The sequence below is a fragment of the Aquarana catesbeiana genome, linkage group LG09 (assembly GCF_042186555.1).
Source record: "Aquarana catesbeiana isolate 2022-GZ linkage group LG09, ASM4218655v1, whole genome shotgun sequence".
NCBI classification, from domain to species: domain Eukaryota; kingdom Metazoa; phylum Chordata; class Amphibia; order Anura; family Ranidae; genus Aquarana; species Aquarana catesbeiana.
The window spans coordinates 60322287-60338837 of NC_133332.1; the positions used below are offsets into that span (position 1 = coordinate 60322287).

At 44.0% G+C, this 16551-nt stretch overlaps 1 protein-coding gene across 1 annotated transcript in view; it reads right to left on the reverse strand.

Moving 5' to 3' along the window:
• LOC141107708 (cytochrome P450 2G1-like) overlaps nt 1-16551 on the reverse strand; it is a 150199-nt gene that overhangs the window by 48847 nt on the left and 84801 nt on the right. The gene's annotated exons all lie outside the window — the stretch shown is intronic.

Consider the following 16551-nt stretch of genomic DNA (forward strand, 5'->3'; position numbering starts at 1 on the left):
TCCGACCTACGCTGCACACAGCTGAGATTCTTGTAAAGACATTCTGCAGATTGTGCAACTTGCTGTTTGCAGTTCTGATCTATGAAATCCTCAGATTAGAAAGGCAGCAAGCAGGCTGTGTCTGTAAAATATTCCAAACTCGGCTGTGTGCAGTTGGGGAGGAGCAGCACTGTTGAGAATCCTGCCAGCAATGACCCCTTCCTCTGCCCTGCTGAACCCTGTTCTCTGCCCACCTGACCATGTCTCAGCCCCACTCACCCCTGTCCTCAGCCTCGCTCACCCCTGTCTTCTGCCCTGCATAGCGAACAGAGACCCCACACAGCTACTAGAGACCCCACACAGCCACCAGAGACCCCACATAACCATCAGAGACCCCAAATAGCCACTTGAGAAGAAAGGGCTGGGAAAAATTTAGATGGAGGGTGCCAATTTTAGTCTTGCCTAGGGCAACACAAAACCAAAATACACCACTGTGGTGGCCATTGTCTCCAGTACAGAAGAGGATGGCAAAGCCAAAACATTTGACTTGTCAAAGAGGTAAGGTGATGTCATGAACAGGTGTGATCAGATTGTGTGGACTGCAAAGAGGAAACCAAAACGCATGTAAGCTGAATAATATAAAGTTTATTAAAGATAAGTAGTAAACAAGTAAACACCCCAAATACAAATAGTGCTCAACTAACTGACAGAAACCCACAGACAACAGATAATATATACAGCCAAAGAGAAGTACCAAAATCAAACACGTTAGCCAGGCCAGGTCATACACAGAAGATCAGCAGATAACAAAGGGCGGTTCTGGAATCACAATTATTAGCCAGGCCAGGGTCATACACAGCAAATCAGCAGATTCAAAGTACAATATAATTTTCCTATGCCGTGATAAAGTGGAAGTCTTTTTCTGAGCTTTCCCCAGTGATGGACAAAGGAGAACTGGTATCTGGGTGTCCCACGGGAAGGTGCCTGGAGGGTGCTTAGAACTGCTGAGTCTGATGGATTGGTATGGATGATGTGCTACTATCTGGACCCTGGGACTACTGGGACATATAGTTCCATATTGTCTCTGCTGCTGTTTTGTGTGAGGCTCTGGGCTGCAGCCAGACCCCTACAGCCCCCTGCTTCTGCTACTGGCCCTGCCCTTCTCTGCCCGGATCTCTGCCCTGTTTTCAATTACCCCTGTCTGCCTGGATCTCTGCTCACTTCTGGATTTAGCCTTGTCTGCCTGGATCCCTGCCCTGTTCTGCACTTGCTTCTGTTTGCCTGAATCTCTGCCCTGTTCTATACATAGCCCTGTTTACCCGGATCCTTGCCCTGTTCTGGACTTAGCCCTGTCTGCCCGGATCTCCGTCCCTGAGTGAAGGTTCCTCATTTCTGCTGGGCCACCCTATGTGGATTATCTGTGTGGTGTTACATTGCTACCAGTGGCGGCTCGTTCATTAGGGGCGCTTGGGCGCTGCCCCCCTGTCCATGCGTCCGGCCCCCCGATCTACATGCAGGGCGCCGAATGCATGGATTCCAGACGAGGTTTTTCTTTTTTGAAGCATGTGATTACAGCCAAAGGCTCTAATAGGCTTCAAAAAAGGGTGGGCTCAGGGCTCAGGGCTCAGGGCGCAGAGCACTGCGCTCGAAGCTCACCCAGTTGTGTGACAATGGCGAATGAATATTCGGTATTGTAAAACTGATTCTCCCCCCAGCCACCTGATTGGCCAAAAGGAGATCCGATCGGATTGGCCGCCAGGAGTAGGAGGGAGGAGACACAGGGGAAGCGAGGAAGCAGACGGCCGCAGCCCGGAGAGAAGCCACCGCCGCCCAAAGCACTGGGGTAAGTGCGGGGCCCCGACTACTGACTGACTGACCTGGGGGGGAGGGTGCTGCCCGTGATCCCTGTGACAGGTGAATTGTTTGCCGCCCCCCCAAAAAAAACACCAGCCGCCTCTGATTGCTACCCAGTGGACTGTTTTGTTGTACTGTGTCTTGCTACCCTGCTGTGTCTACACTACTCTGCCCGTGTGCCAAAGACTTTAACCTCGCTGTACAAAACACTGCTCTGCCCTGTTTGCCCTGTGGACTATCACACTTTTGTGGTCCCATATTGCTTTCCTGAGGGGCACTCCTCATTGATGTGCCTTCTGTTTGCCCTGTGGACTACCTCCACTTTACTGTCTCATACTGCTGCCTTGAGGATCATTCTTCATTGTTGTGTCTATTGTTTGTTCTGTGGACTAATTCTCCTACTGTCTGTACCCTGAGTCCCCCAATATACACTTGCACATCCAGTTCCTTGTGATTTGCTTCTGTGTACTCTATCTCTCTGCGCTCCTAGTTCGCCACAGTAGCCATAGTTGTCATACAGGATGGACTATGCCTGTCTTTGTTCATCTTTATTACATGGTGGATTGATGGAATTAGTAGTTTTCATATAAACAATATGGATATTTGCTCTTTCTTTCAGCTCTCTCATATATATATATATATATATATATATATATATATATATATATATATATATATATATATATGTGTATATATATATATATATATATATATATATACAATTTTTTTTTCAAACGCAATTTTTTGGGAAAAAATACACTTTGATTTTACTGCACACAATCAAAATATAATACCTAATTTTTTAATAAAATATAAAAGACAATGTTATGCCGAGTAAATAGATACTTAACATGTCATGCTTTAAAATTGTGTAGAATGGCTGCAAACTGTGGTAGTTAAAATCCTCCATAGACAACTCTTTAAACACCTTTACAGGTTACAAGTTTACAGATACACAGGAGGTCTGGTGCTAGAATTTTTGGTTTCACGCTGACGTTCAGGACGATACCTCACATGTGTGGTGTGTGCATTTACATATGTGTGCGTGAGTAATGCATGCGTTTGCATTTGCGCGTAAGTACAGGGGAATGGGGGCGCTTTAAATGTTTTCCTTATCGTTATTTATTTTATTCAAAACTTTTTTTTACACTGTCTCTAATATTTTTTGCATTAACTTTATTGCTGAACAATGTCCCTTGTGACACCATGGGCCCTGACAGGTCCTTATTATGGAGAGATCTGGGGTCTATTAGACCCCAAACCTCTCCTCAGGCCTCCAATGCAGCCAATCAGACACAGATAGGTCTGATTGGCTGCTATCCTGGCCGCCAACGGCCAGGCAAACAGAGAGGCGGAACCGAAAGTGACAACATACTCATTGCTTGCAGTTTCTGGGGTCACATAGAGCAAGGAACAACGTCAGTTCCTCTCTCTATGCTGTGCAGCTTTCACCACCATTCGCATCGCTCATGGGCTCCGCAACCAGGCGGCAGAGCCCAGAAAGCAGAGATCAAGTGGCTGTTCAGCCACTCAAATAACTTCTGCAGTACAGAGAATCGCCTGCTGAAAATCCATTTTCATACAGGGATAATGCCTGCAGGTGAAGGCATCACCCCAGTATAACCACTGCAAACCGAGGACGTCCATGGACATCCTAATGCTCCATACACACGGTCGGATCTTCTGACGGAAAATGTTGGATGGGAGGTTGTTGTCGGAAATTCCGACCGTGTGTAGGCTCCATCGGACATTTTCCATCGGAATTCCCGTCACACAAAATTTAAGATCTGGATCTCAAATTTTCCGACAACGAAATCCATTGTTGTCGGAAATTCCGACGCACAAAATTAAATGTATGCTCAGAATCAAGCAGAAGAGCCACACTGGCTATTGAACTTAATTTTTCTTGGCTCGTCGTACGTGTTGTACGTCACCGCGTTCTTGACGTTTGGATTTTCCGACAAGATTTGTGTGACCGTGTGAATGCAAGACAAGTTTGAGCCAACATCCGTCGGAAAAAAACCATGGATTTTGTTGTCGGAAAATCCTATTGTGTGTACAGGGCATATAGGTCGGCAAGTGGTTAAAGGGTAAATGAGGATCTCACTAAAGCACTGAAACTTTGTACCGCTGTAAACCTAGGGTTAATTCCCACACTAAAATGAGCCACCTGTATAAAGTTTGTGAATTATTCCTGCATTTATAGAATATGGCATCACTATAAAAATAAGTATAGAGTGCATAATATATATACAATGCATCCGGAAACAATTCACAGCATTTCATTTTTTTAACATTTTGTTATGTTACAGCCTTATTCCAAAATGGATTAAAGTCATTATTTTCCTCAAAAACAATACCCCATAATGACAATGTGAAAGAAGTTTGTTTGAAATCTTTGCAAATGCACTAAAAATAAAAAATGGAAAAATCTCATGTACATAAGTATTCACAGCCTTTGCTCAATACTTTGTTGAAGCACCTTTGGCACCAATTACAGCCTCAAGTCTTTTGAGTATGATGCTATAAGCTTGGCACACCTATTTTTGGGCAGTTTTACCCATTCTTCTTTGCAGGACCTCTCAAACTCTATCAGGTTGGATGCAGTGCGTCGGTGCACAGCCATTTTCTCCAGAGATGTTCAAGTCTGGGTATTGGCTAGGCCACTCAAGAACATTCACAGAGTTGGAGAGGTCCAGAGAGCTCTGGAGCAAGTTTTCATCAAGGATGTCGCTGTACATTGCTGCATTCATCTTTCCCTCGACTCTGACTAGTCTCCCAGTTCCTGCCGCTGAAAAACATCCAGGTGATGCATGGTGCCTTATTCATTTGCCATTCAGGAAAAGAGTTCAATCTTTGTTTTATTAGACTAGAGAATTTTGTTTCTCATGGTCTTAGAGTCCTTTAGGTGCCTTTTGGAAAACTCCAGGTGGGCTGTCATGTGCCTTTTACTGAGGAGTGGCTTTCATATTGCCACTCTACCATACAGGCCTGATTGGTGGAGTGCTGCAGAGCAGTGGCGGCTGGTGCTCAAAATGCTCAAACTAAAAAAACGCAGCCACTGTACCATCAAACGCAGCCACTGTACCATCAAACGCCGCCACTGTGCCCATCAATTGCCGCCACTGTGCCCATCAATTGCCGCCTCTGTACCATTAAAAATAGCCACTGTGCCATCAAATGCAGCCACTGTGCCCATCAATTGCCACCACTGTTCCTATCAATCGCTGCCACTGTGCCATCAAATGCTCCCACTGTGCCCATCAAATGCTCCCACTATGCCATCAAATGCTCCCACTGTGCCATCAAATGCTCCCACTGTGCCCATCGAATGCCGCCACTGTGCCCCCCCGCCCGCCACTTACCCCGCCTCGATGGGGCAGCGGGTGATGGCGGCGAGCAGTTTCCTCCATGTCCTCGATGTCTTCTCCCGTCCTCTATGATTTGACGCCTGATAGGCGTCCAATCACAGCGCCTGACGGGTAACAGACCCGAGCACCTGATCGCCGGAGAGGCGGTTCAGTGTTAGCTCCTAACACAGCTGAGTGAACTGGGAGCGCCAAGCATGGTGCTCGATGTTTACCATTTTTGATGCCTATAAGAGCCCATGGCTCTAATCAGGTGCTTCAGAAATAAAATGCCCCGCCGCTGTAATTCAGATGCCGAAAAGGGGCCGGGCACCTGAATAGGGGGTGGCAGTGGCAGCCATGGATAGATTCATGAATCTATCTATTGGTGATAGAGGGGTGACTGGAGAGAGGGGGTCGCGCCCGTGCGGCCTTATGGACGCACCGCCACTGCTGCAGAGATGGTTGTTCTTCTGGAAGGTTCTCCTCTCTCCACACAGAAATGCTGGAGCCCTGTCAGAGGGACCATCGGGTTCTTGGTTCTTAAAATATTTACAAAAATGTGAGGGGTGTACACACTTTTGTGAGATATATATATATATATATATATATATATATATATATACGTGTATATATATATATATATACACACACACACGCTGTATATACAGTACTGTGCAGAAGTTTTAGGCGGGTGTGTAGTAATTCTGTTAAGTAAGAATGCTTTCAAATAGTTATATTTTAATTGTTTATTTTTATCAATTTACAAAATACAAAGTGAGCGAACAGAAGAAAAATCTAAATTCAATCAATATTTGGTGTGACTACCTTTGACATCAAACCAGCATCAAATCGTACACTCGCACACTCTGTGCACTTGCATAAAATCAGGGATTTTGTAAGATTATGTGTATGATTAACCAATTATACCAAACAGGTGGTAATGATGAGCATCAATTTTATATGTAGAGTGAATCGAATTCATTAACTGAAAAAGAAACAGCTGTGTAGTAGGCTTAAAACTGGGAGAGGAACAGCCAAACTGCTACTAAGGTGAAGTTGTGGAAGACAGTTTTATGTCACAGGTCATACACCATGGCAAGACTGAGCACAGCAACAAGACACAAGGTAGTTATGATATATGTAAATAGTGCAGGGCAACAAAAAAGATCAACTCTCCAATCTATAAGTATAATAACAATATGCTAAATGTGTTGTTTCTTACATAGAATGCAAATTAAAGTGCAAAAAAACAAAACAACCCCCCCCCCCCCCCCAATGACTTGATGGATGCGGTTTCTGAGCTAAAGAAAGAGATGCGGAGTGTCTCTGACCATCTGGGGGAAGTCGAGCGGGCAGCGGGACGCCATGATGCAGATGTACAAGAACTTCAGCAACACGGTGCTCAATATTAGTACCACCTCACTGCCATGCAATGCAAACTGGAGGACCTGGATAACAGGGGACGTCATAGAACCTTGAGAATCCGGAGTATTCTGGAGTCTGTGGAACATGACCAGATCCCACCAGTCTTGCAATCACTTACTGGAAAGGCCCCAGGACTCCCTGGTGGATTTTGAGTGAGCACACAGAGTTCTACGTCCACGAGGCAGAGAGGGAGACCTCCCCAAGGATATCATCTGTTGCTTTATGGACTATAAGCTCAAGGAGGAAGTCACTATACTGTATGTGCTCAGGATCAAGAAGAAATTTCTTTCATCAGTGTGGAGGTGAAAACCTTTCAAGAACTCTCGCAAATTACTCTAAACCACAGAAGAGTCCTGTGACCCATCTTGTCAGATCTTCTAATCAGGAACATATCCTACAAGTGGCGCTTCCCCTTTTACACTTTAAACCCCAGCTGACCTGCCGCAGTTCTTTGATCACATCAACATACCATTGATTCCAGTTCCTGAGTGGTACCAAGAGTTTAGCATCCCAGACCTCTGGAGAGAGATGCTTCCTGCCAACTCCAAGCAACAGACACCACGCCACAGACTGAACACTACCCCATATCATCAAAGACGACCAGAAGCTGCTATCAAGGACACCCCTTGTCCACCTAAAGATGATTGAACAAACCATCCTATCAAAATCTGAGTGATTTATTTGCTTTTCTCCCTTTTAGTCAGCATATTGGAGCCTTTATCCTTGCCCCTTATACTGGGACACAGTCTCCTGGATGGATCCTCTACTTGAAAACAGGGTGGGTAAGCTTTACTCCTCCATGACAAGGCTCTATACCCTTCCTCATGGTACTTTGACACTGCTTACGCCCCCTGATATTCATGGATTTGTACCCTCATTCTCATTAGACTCCTCCAACTATACCCAACCACAGCTAACCAGATCAGGACGTATATGTGCTGGCTCCAACCACCACTCAAAACTGCAGACATAAAGACCTCACCGTTCCCAACCCTGGTGTCTTTGCTCTGTGGCTGCCAGCAATTGCTTATTCCAGGGTGGCTACTGTGAGACCCAAGTAATAATTCTAATTCTGAGTCACTATATTTAGCCCTGGTATTCCTTACATACAGTAGTGGATGCAGGGTTCTGGGTTTAGTAACAATTTAAATAATCACATGGACAATAATACATTTTTGATATGTGAATGTAATTTATTGAAGAGCACTAGTATCAAATAGCACTTGTTTGGAGGATTGTTTATTGCATTGATTTTCTTTGGTTTTATGTTTTGTTTTTTGCACTTTAATTGGCATTTTATGTAAGAAACAACCCATCTGGCATGTTGATCTTCATACTTATATATTGGAGAATTGATCTTTATTGCTGCGTTGTACTATTTACATACAGTATCTCACAAAAGTGAGTACGCCCCTCACATTTTTATAAATATTTAATTATATCTTTTCACGTGACAACAAACACTGAAGAAATGACACTTTGTTACAATGTAAACTAGTGAGTGCACAGCTTGTATAACAGTGTAAATTTTCTGTCCCCTCAAAATAACTCAACACAGAGCCATTAATGTATAAACCACTAGCAAAAAAAAGTGAGTACACCTCTAAGTGAAAATGTTCAAATTGGGTCCAATTAGCCATTTTCCCTCCCCGGTGCCATGTGACTTGTTAGTGTTACAAAGTCTCAGGTGTGAATGGGGAGCATTGTTTTAAATTTGGTGTTATCGCTCTCACTCTCTCATACTGGTCACTGGAAGTTCAACATGGCACCTCATGGCAAAGAGCTCTCTGAGGATCTGAAAAAAAGAATTGTTGCTCTACATAAAGATGGCCTAGGCTATGAGAAGATTGCCAAGACCCTGAAACTGAGCTGCAGCACGGTGGCCAAGACCATACAGCGGTTTAACAGGACAGGTTCCACTCAGAACAGGCCTCGCCATGGTCGACCAAAGAAGTTGAGTGCACATTCTCAGCGTCATATCCAGAGGTTGTCTTTGGAAAATAGGTGTATGAGTGCTACCAGCATTGCTGCAGAGGTTGAAGGGGTGGGGGGTTAGCCTGTCAGTGCTCAAACCATACGCCGCACACTGCATCAAATTGGTCTGCATGGGGGCGTGGCTTGCGACTGAGCTGAATGGCAGCATAAGACCAGAGCTCCGGTAAATTCCAAGGAAACAGCGGCACAAAACGAACCAACAGGTCCCGTTTTTGCTCTTCACGGCTGGCGATACACACTGGGACAAGGTTGGGAGGATGTCCAGGAAAAGAAAGGAATAGAGGAAGCCACAACGTCTGACGGACTTCTACAGCATGAAGCAACATGACGGTAGGCAAGATGGTGCCGGGTTGTCCTCTACTCCAGCAAATAACCCCACCAGCCATCTGACTAAAAAGGGCAGCCACAAGCAAAATAGACCCACGTCTGAAAGCCCACAACCATACTCTCCCTCCCCACCTTCAGGTAGCCCTGCTAAAGCTAAATTTAGGATGGATAGAGAGGGATCCCTCGGCATAGATTCAGGGGATGATACACGTGAGCTCCCTGACTCAATAGAAACCTTTCCTACCATGCATAAACCCGTGATAGATACAGTGTTAAACGATATGCTTCTATCACTGAGAAGCTCATTGCAATCCGACCCGATGAAATGTATGCAAAAGTTTAACACCAACCTTCAGGCTGTAGAATAACGGGTTGAGCATATTGAGCAAAAAATGGGAGAGTATGCTGTCACCATCAATGACTTAGTGGATTCCCATGAGGAGAGAGAAGGGGATACTGACTGGATGAAAGCTAAAATCGCAGACATTGAGGACAGAAACAGGAGAAACAGGAGAAATAACTTGAAAATCAGGGGGATCCCTGAAACAATTCAGCAAACTGATTTACGATCCTATGCTTCCTCGCTGTTTAAATCTCTCCTTCCTGATCTCTCTGACCTTGAGATCACAATAGATAAAATCCATCGCCTACCAAAACCGTCATACCTATCAGAACACATCCCCAGAGATGTAATCTTGCGCTTACATTTTTATCATGCCAAAGAGCAATTGATGTTGATTATGCGCCAGAAGGATCAAATCCCTGCACAATTCCAACATCTGCATATCTCTCTCAGTACACGCTACAAAAAAGAAAGAACTTAAACACCATCACCAAAGTACTGAGAAACCATCACATCACTTATAGGTGGGGTATCCTACTAAGCTGACTGTTACCAAAGATGGACGCACCCACGCGGTGAATTCCCTGGAGAAGGGTCTTTCCCTCTTGGAGGAGTGGAAGATTCTACCTGAACAGGAGATGGCCGCAGCTCGGTCTCCCAGATCAGTAGAACCTGCATGGAAGACAGTCACTACAAAAAACGCAAAATCGCATACTTAAATTAGGATGGTTAATTTATAACCTACAAGTCCCTGGAGAACTGTCCAAGAGCTCATAGGCTTGAACTTTTTCCCCACTTACTTGAACAGCAAGAGCTGTACAATAATGTTCGTGTTCTCAAAGTTTAGGATCAGCTCCTGAAAATGTTGATCTCGCACACGTTCGATAAACACACTACCTTTACAGTTTATGTTTGTTTTTCTGTTTTCTTTTTCCCTTTTCTGTTCCTGGAAATTGCAGCAGCCGGAACCCATGTAGGTACCGCAGAGACAGGTCCTACATCGACAGCAAATATGAAGAAAGAACTTCACTCAATCTTCATTTCAAATTCAAGTCTATCATAATATTGCCATCTAACTGTGAGTACATTTCAAGCTCTGTTATACCATATAGTGCCTATCCCTTGCTATTCCTAAAAACACCACAAGAGGGCAACAATACCTCAAAAATGATTATTTACTACAAAACCCGGATAACACTCAACTCCCTCAATTATGGGTATAAAAATCCTCTCCATTAATTCCAAGGGTCTCAACCACCCTGCTAAGAGGAAGTCAATGTGGAAGGAGGCTCTCTCCAACAAATCTGACATTATCTGTGTGCAAGAAACGCACTTCTTCACAGTGGCTACTCCTTCTTGCACACACCGGAATTTCCCTTATATCTTCTCTGCCAATGTCCAAAATAAAACGAAAGGAGTCCTCACAGCCATACGAGATTCGGTGGCATTTACACTTCATGAAGCAATTAAAGACCCTAGAGGACGTTACCTAATTTTAGTATGCGACCTTAATTCAATTACATACACTATCGTCAATGTGTATGCACCCAACCAACACCAAATACACTTCCTCCACAAGCTACTACGTAAGGTTAAGACCCACCAAAAAGGAAGATTGATACTATGTGGAGACTTTAATGTAACACCTGACCCAAATCTGGATTCTTCCTCTGGTACAAGGCGCTCGGGCCTGTCTCTTTTAGCCACATTTCACTCACAGGATCTATATGACGCTTGGAGGTGCATGCATGCCGGCGAAAGGGACTATACCTTTTTCTCCTCTTCACATAGAGTCTACTCCCGAATTGATCTTTTCCTTGTGGATCAAAATACTTTAGCCCAAACGACATCTACAACTATCAACACCATTACGTGGTCGGACCACGTGTCCATTACCCTCTCCATAAGAGATTAAATAACATGCAATGTACCTCACATGTGGAGATCAAATACTTATCTAATGCAACAATTAGACTTCAGAAATGTCATAAGTAAGCATTTGGAAGAGTTCTTTAGCATTAATAATTCTTCTGTGCAGGATCAATTTACGTTATGGAATGCACATAAGGCGTATATACGTGGTATCTTCATACAACTGGGGGCAAGAGCCAAGAGGCAGCAGCAACAACGTGTAAAAGAACTGACAGACAAAATTTTCCTACTCGAATCCTGTAACAAACAAAAGACATCCCATATAATCTCCCACCAACTTACACAACTACGTTATGACTTAAGATTATTACTACTTGAAAGCTTTGAAAGAGCTTCTAAAAAGCTTAAAATGACATACTATGCTACAGGAAATAAAGCTGGCAAAACCTTAGCATATAGAATAAAAGGACTCAGACATAAAACAAAGATCCCTTATATACTTCACCCCTTAACTAAACATAAACTCTATCACCCTCAAGATATAGCTGACACTTTCAGTCACTACTATAGCACATTATATAACTTAAAAGACGATACACATACTATACAACCCAGCACTGATGCGATAAATTCTTTTCTACAACATCTACATATACCTTCACTTACACAAGAACAACTACAGACCTTAAACCAAAAGTTTAACACAGAAGAATTACATAACGCCATTGATTCCCTCCCTGGTAACAAATCACAGATGGATTTTCTGGGGAATACTACAAAACTTTTAAACATTTATTGATCCCGTACATGGAATGCACTTTTAATACCGCTGCTGCCTCTGCCTCTTTCCCACCAGAAATGCTGAATGCAATTATAGTGACACTGCCAAAGCCAAGGAAGGAACCTACTACTCCCCCAAATTTCAGGCCCATTTCATTGCTTAACACCGATCTGAAGGTATGCGCCAAACTTATCGCATCCCGCTTACTAAATATACTCCCCCTTCTCATTCATCCTGACCAAACCGGTTTTACCAAGGGCCGTCAGACGTCTGATGCCACCCGCAGCTTGACAAATATCATACATCTAGCTAAGGTGCACAAAAGGCCTTCTCTGCTGTTGGCGTTGAATGCAGAGAAGGCCTTTGACCGCATACACTGGCAATACCTTACTCAGGTCTTGAACAGATTTGGTTTTACTGGCACCATTCTCTCAGCAATTCTAGCCTTATACTCTAAACCCTCTGCCCAAGTTTTTACATCAGGAGCATTATCCACGCCATTTAACATAACAAACGGCACTAGACAGGGCTGTCCCCTGTCTCCATTAATTTTCAATTTACTCATGGAACCTTTGGCTATATATATCCGCTCTCACCCCGACATTAAAGGTTTCTCCATGTCTAAGTCCATACATAAGATAAGTCTATTCGCGGATGACATAATCATGATCTTAACCAATGTGGAAACCTCCCTGGCCTTGGTACATAACGCTTTAGATATGTTCAATAAGGTATCTTACTATAAAGTAAATGAGTACAAATCCTACATAATGGGATTAGGTATTGACCCTAGTCTACAAGCTAAACTTAGCTCAAAATTCCCATATTCATGGGAAAATAAAGGGATAAAATATTTGGGAATAACCCTAACAGCAACAACAGGTAACCTAGTGGCTACCAACTACACCCCATTCCTGGGAACATTGCAGAAAAAACTTCTGGATCTAGCCAAAGCAGAACTATCGTGGTCAGGAAGACTAGCAGCACTTAAATTGATGGTTCTGCCACAGCTGCTCTATTTATTTAGAACGCTCCCAATTCCTGTCCCTAATTCCTTCTTTTCCAATGCTCAATCCCAGATTAATAAATTTCTCTGGCAAGGCAAGAAGGCTAGATGTGCCTTCATGAAACTAACTAGGTCTAGAGATGCTGGAGGAATAGGACATGTCATACTAAAGATTACTATATAGCGGCAATTCTCTCACAAGCCAAATATTGGCTATCCCAGTCACAGACCCATAGATGGTTAGAACTAGAGAAAGCACAGGTGCCTGGGACAAGCCTAGCTGACTTACTGTTATCTTACAACATCCAGATGCACACCCAAACACATTTATCCCCTACAATGGATGCTACGCTACTAGCTTGGAAGATGTTCATATCATTAGAATTCTCGAACCAAATAACCAAAAATATCCCAATCACTACATCTAGTCTAACATTGGTTATACCAAATTTACGCATAACACATTGGATGTCCAGAGGCCTACTAATACTAGAAGATCTTATGATTGGTCCAACACCTAAAACGTTTGAGGCTTTGCAAATCGAATACGGATTGAATGACAATGACTACTATAGCTACATCCAGATATCTCATCTCCTTCAAAAATGCCCAAGCACATCCATTAAGGTACCATGGCGAATATTCCTTTACCTCACAAATCCCAACACTAATATAAAAGGAATATCCTTATTTTATAACTTGCTCAACAACAAACATGTGTTTACCAAAACTGACAACATCATAGCGTGGGAACATGAACTGGGCACAACCTATACCGAAGAACAATGGCAAAAAGCCCTACCCAACACATTTGCAGCTACTAAGTGCGTTAAACTGTGGGAGATAACCTACAAATTAATGTTAAGTTGGTACTTAACACCATACCGAATATCCAAATTCGCTCAAAAAGCCTCGCCTTTATGCTGGAGAAACTGCGGAAAAGTAGGTACCTTACACCATATAATGTGGAAATGCCCAATTATACGATCATTATGGCAAAAAGTATTTAAATTAATTTCAGTGATATCAGGCTCTACAGTCACCCCTGAAGCGGCTATGGCAGCTCTTTCACTAGGCACAGAAAGTATACCGGTAGCTACTAGAACTATAATTATGCACATACTACTTAGCACTAGGTTAGCAATACTGAGACATTGGAAAGATACTAAATCTCCCTTTTTCCAAGAAATAATTGAGCTGACTATTACACACGCAACATATGAACTTATGTTTGCCGCAGCCCAGGGCCAATACTTGAAATCACAAACCAAATGGTCTGGTTGGATAACATGGTACGCACTTAACCATAAAGGTTAAAGATCTTTATGTTCTGACTACTTACAACCCATGTTCATACGAAGTATGCAATGCTGCACATTTTCTGTTTCTGTTTTAGTTTTACTATTATTTATGTTACCTCAGCTATGTTACTCCTAGTACAACAAAGTTCTATAGTGCTGGGAATGCTAGTCCTTTTACTAGCTTATTTACGGTATAATTGTTTTGTATAAATAAACACTGTCAAACATCCAATTGTTGATTATACTATTATATCTACCGATGGTCAATAACTGCAGGTACCAAACAGAACTATGTATACCATTACATATCATCAGATGTATAAGACGAATCTGTGATGCCGCAGAATGTTTATATAAATATATACTGTTCACTCTTTTAAACCAATAAAAAATATTGAAATTAAATTGGTCTGCATGGCTGTAAAGGAAGGAAGGGATCCTCTTCTAAAGATGATGCACAAGAAAGCCTGCAAATAGTTTGCTGAACACAAGCAGACTAAGGACATGGATTAATGAAACCATGTCCTGTGGTCTGATGAGACCAAGATAAACTGATTTGGTTCAGATGTTCTCAAGCGTGTGTGACGGCAACCAGGTGAGGAGTTCAAAGACAAGTGTGTCTTGCCTACAGTCAAGCATGGTGGTGGGGGTGTCATGGTCTGGGGCTGCATGAGTGCTGCCAGTACTGGAAAGCTACAGTTCATTGAGGGAACCATGAATGCCAACATGTACTGTTACATACTGAAGCAGAGCATGACCCCCTCTCATGATCCCCTCCCAAGGGCAAGCCCGTGCCACTCTTTAATGTGGTGGTTTACACCAGATTTTGTAAGAAGCAAGCACACTAATGGCACAGGTGTGTGCTGGCTTCATATGGGAGCCAAAGTTAGAGCTCAGAGCCCCACCCTCCCGAGGGGGGTCAGTGTGTGAAGGAAGCCATGAGAGGTGCTTGTATGTACTGTACTGTCCAGGTCAGGACAGACCAAGGCCCAAGCCTGGGAGAGAGACCATGAGGGACAGAAGCTGGGAAGCTTCAGTGAAAGACGCAGAGTTGAGGTACACTGTCTGTGCATAAACACTGGGACTTGTTTGATGGTCAGGAGGACCAAAAGTTACTAATGGTCAGGAAGACCAAGAGGTACTAATTGGAGCAGTAAAGCTGCCAAGAGAGCCAGGAAGCTGAATGTTGTCAAAGCATCTGTGAATTAAAAATATGACACAGCATTTTCTGAATTTAATTCTGACTGGTCTAATTTGTGTATAGGCTGAAATATTCATGCCCCAGGACGACGTCAAGTATGATGAAATGCATGCTGACGTCACCACGTTCACGCAGGTCCCGGAGTGACGGGCTGTAATCAAGAGCCGGCCGGCTTGTTTACATTGCAATCTTTTATTGTTTAACTGCTTGCTGCCCGCCCACCGTCAAATGATGGTGGGGCGGTGCAGCTCTTGTTCTAGGACGACGTCATATGACGGCGTCCCAGACCGGCCACTCTCGCGCACCCGCGGGGACGTGCAGCGCGGTGATCACGGTGAGACCCGATCTGTGTAAAGAGCCGCGTCCGCGGCTGTTTAACCATGTGATTGGCTGTATCCAATCACAGCCAGTCACATGTAAACACGGAGAGACTGACAGAGTGTGAGGAGAGGAGAGCCGATCAGCGACATCTCCTCACAGGGGGACATGTAGGAATGTAATCAGGGCACTGATAATCAGTGCCCTGATTACAATAAAGAAATATAGTGTCATAATAACATGCCCACTATTGCCCACCAATGCCAGCATACAGTGCCCACCATTGCAGCAATCAGTGCCCACCAATGCCCACAAGTGCCACCAATCAGTGCCCATTAGCCATGCCAGTCAGTGCTGGCAATCAGTTCCGCCTATTAGTGATGCCCATCAATGCCCATCACTGCTGTTCATCAATGTCCATCAGTGTCGCCTATCAGTGCCACCCATCAATGCCCATCAGTGCCCATATGTGCCGCCTATCCATGCCCACCAGTGCCACCTATCAGTGCCCACCACTGCTGCCTATCAGTGCCCACCAGTGCCGCCTATTAGTGCCCATCAATGCTACCTAACAGTGCCCATCAGTGCCGCCTATCAGTGCCACATATCAGTGCCACCTATCAGTGCCCATAAGTGCAGCATATTAGTGCCTCCTCATTAGTGCCACCTCATCAGTGCCCATAAGTGCCGCCTCATCAGTGCCCATAAGTGCCACCTCATCATTGCCCACCAGTTCAGCCTATCAGTGCCCATCGGTGCTGCCTCATCAGCGCACATCAGTGAAGGAGAAAAATTACTG